Here is a 3551-nt window from a genome sequence, read left to right on the forward strand (position 1 = left end):
TCTTTGAAAGTAATTGAGACCTGACATTTCACCCCAGTGTATTTCAACACGTATATCTTAAGAACAAGTTCGTATCCCTACAAAGCCACAATGACATTACTGCAAATATCAAAAATTTAATATTAATTTAATAATATTATCTATGAGTTAGTCTGTATTCAAATTATCCAACAGTCGCCCAAATGTCCTTTGCAACCTTTTTAATTTGACCCAAGATCTAACTGAGTTTCATGTACTGTATTTGTTGTCATGTCTCTAGTATCCTTTAAACTGAAACAATTCTCCTACTTTTTTTTTTTTTTGGTCTTTCATAATGTTGACATTTTTGGAGTGTTCAGGCCAATCCTCTCTCAATAATTTTCAGATTTTTTACTCATTATTAGATTCATGTTAGACATTTTTGGCAAGAATGCTTTGCACATTTTGGAGATTTAATTTTCTATACTAAACCTGTATTGTTTCTCTAATCATAAAACAGAATAATACATGTTATTATTTAAAACAGCTTTCAAAAATATTTTAACAGTAGCATAGCCTTGGTGCCTAGCACTATGCCTAATATATTGTTCAATGAATTTATAAATGAATTTACGAACTTCCTCAATTGGTGATGAGCCTCTTGTCCTTGTAAGTATTCAAGCAGAGGCTGGATGACCCCTGAAGAAATGAGTTGAAGAGGAGATTTGGCATTGAGAAGTCTTTCCCTTTGGTAGCTTTTCTGGAGAGGTTTTCCCTCATATTTTAAATTAGAGCTTGCTGTGAACATTATTTTTTCTTCTGTATCTGCCTCTTTTTCTCTCTCCCTCTGTTATTGAGTTCCTCCTTTCTCTCTTTCACCATCATTTTCTTAGTTGCAAACTTCTCAGGACTTTACAAATCTTTTTAGCCTGTGACACCAAGAATGCCCCTTCATGCTCTCTTGGAACCAATGGGGAGTTGAACTGTCCCCGGGAAAACTAGGCAATAGACCCATCTTAAGGAAGAGCTGTTTGTTCCAGAAAACTACTTCGGGATGCCCAAGTGGGCTTCTCTCAGCTGAGAGACATGAAGAGTCCCAGAAGTGATGGGGTGGCATAAGGAAAATGCCTGTACCAGATTTCTTCCTATGTTGCTGCTATTACATTTCCTAGTTTTCTCAACAAATTCTGGACCCTAGGTTGACTTTAATTTCAAAGGGTCGTTTTGTAGTTCGTGCCTCTACTCAGTGCACAGAAGAATAGCTTGCATCTGCCTATGTGGGGCTGTTACATTATTCCACTGGCTTTTTTTTTTCCCAAGGCTTGCCTGGGTAATGTTCTTCCCTTACAAATTTCATCTCACTGCACTGTGCATCGAAACGACGCAGTTATGGAGCGCACAGGGAAAAAAATTATAATGCCATTAAAAGTTATCATAAATTTCAGATCAGCATCACTTCTAATCCGATACACAATTTTACTGCCTCTATAAAGTAGGTGATTTGCAGTGGTCTGAGGCGTCTCCTGGAGCGTTTTACTTCTTTTTAAATTAAACACACCAACTTTGTGCTGAATTCAGAGTGTGGACATAAAAAAGGGGGTAAAAAGGAGAGGGAAGGGACATCAGATGGGAATTGCAATTGAATCTTTATATATGCCATCTTGGCACTGTGGTACTAAATATAGTGCCAGGTAAATAGATGTGCTGAAATATTCAGAATAAAAAACAAATGTTCCAATAGCAGAAGCAGTGAGCCCCGAGAATATTTCCACAGTGGGTGTGCTTAAAATAATAAAATACTGTTGTTTAAAACTACTCAATCCTGGAAAACCCTATGCTGTAAAAAAATATAGTGCTGGTATATGTGTGAGGGGCTATGTGTGTTGAACATATATATGTATATAAAAACTCCTAGAAAATTAAACAGAATGTAAGGGGCTTGATTTTACTGGTTGGAAGGTTACACTGATTATTTCTTTGAAGTACACTAACTCTTCCTGAACTTTAGGACATCAGAAGTTGTCATTTACTAAACGGCTACCTAATAATCTGAAATGTAATGTCCTCAGCAAGGGTTGACCCACTAGCCCACGTGCAGACACGTATACTCGTATACATGGAGGTGGTACGCACCCAAGTGCTAGTACAAAAGAGAACTCCATGTTCAAGTTTTCTGGTTGATGGGGTTTAATTGACTTGTGGCATTTCTTTTTCCCCACACCCTACATGTAGTTGATCATTCTTAGCTACCAAAAACATTTATTTAATGCCTACTTTATGCAGTACTCTGTGCTAAATACTGAAGATACAGAGAAAATAAAAGCAACCATAGGTCTACCTGAAAGGAGCTCACAGTCTAGAGGGGGGAGTTTACAGGACATAAACTCATGATGACTGTCAAACATGTTCAATGCTATGATGGAGGTAGGCACTCACTTGGGGTGTATAGAATAGAGGAAGTCACATGTCTCTTGTGATAAAGTGGAATACCTCACCTTAGATCTCTTTCAAATTGGATCTAAGTTCTCCAGTCCAAACATTATCAGCAAAATTAATTAATTAGTCAACAAACAATATACTAAACAAATATATATTGCTGGGCACAGTGGTGTGCACCTGTAGTCTGAGATACCTGGGAGACTGAGGTAGGAGTATTGCTTGAGCCCAGGAGTTTGAGGCTGTAGTGTGCTATAATCACACCTGTGAACAGCCACTGCAGTCTAGCCTGGGCAACATAGTAAGACCCCATCTCTAAAAATTAGATAAAAAATATGTATTAAACTATGGCTACTGTGTGTTATTTATTTCCATGCCTGCCCCTAGAGCTTGCACAGCAGGTGAAAATGAACTGAATATATTTTGAATGAATGAAGTCATCGATACAAAACAAATAATAATATCCAGCATGCAAAGCATTTTACATTGGAAAGGTACTCTTACTTTGATTATGTCATTTAATCCTTTAGAATGAGGTAGGCATTATTTTAACTTGACAGATGAGGAACAAAGAAACTCTATGAGGGAAAGTGATTTTCCCCAAAGTATCTATTGAATTGTACCCCCGGTCATCTCGTTGCAAGTCCTGTCCTTGTTCTACACCAGCTGGAGTTTGTCTGATACACATATATAGACATTGGCATGGATGAATCATGTGTTGGGTCTTTGGGAGGGCTGTGACAACATGTTGTATTGTTATGGCTGAATCCCAGCCTCTATGGTAGAACTAGTAGACACAGCAGAACTGGTGGTTGTAGAACTGGTAGACACAGTTTCCTGTGAACTGTGGTGAATAATAATTGCTGCTGTGATGCTGTGATGTCGGCAATTTGGATATAACAAACAGAAGCCATAAAGTGCTTCCTTTAAGTGAAAAGGTGAAAGTTCTTGACTTAAAAAGGAAAGAAAAAAGTTGTATGCTGAGGTTGCTAAGATCTACAGTAAGAATGAATCTTCTGTTAATGAAATTCTGAGGAAGGAAAAAGAAATTTGTAATATTTTTGTTGTTGCACCTCAAACTGCAAAAGTTATGGCTACAACACATGATAACTTTTATTACAGTATATTATTATAATTGTTATACTATATTATGAATC

This window comes from Propithecus coquereli, unplaced genomic scaffold (assembly GCF_000956105.1).
Source record: "Propithecus coquereli isolate 6110/MARCELLA unplaced genomic scaffold, Pcoq_1.0 Scaffold12, whole genome shotgun sequence".
Classification (NCBI taxonomy): domain Eukaryota; kingdom Metazoa; phylum Chordata; class Mammalia; order Primates; family Indriidae; genus Propithecus; species Propithecus coquereli.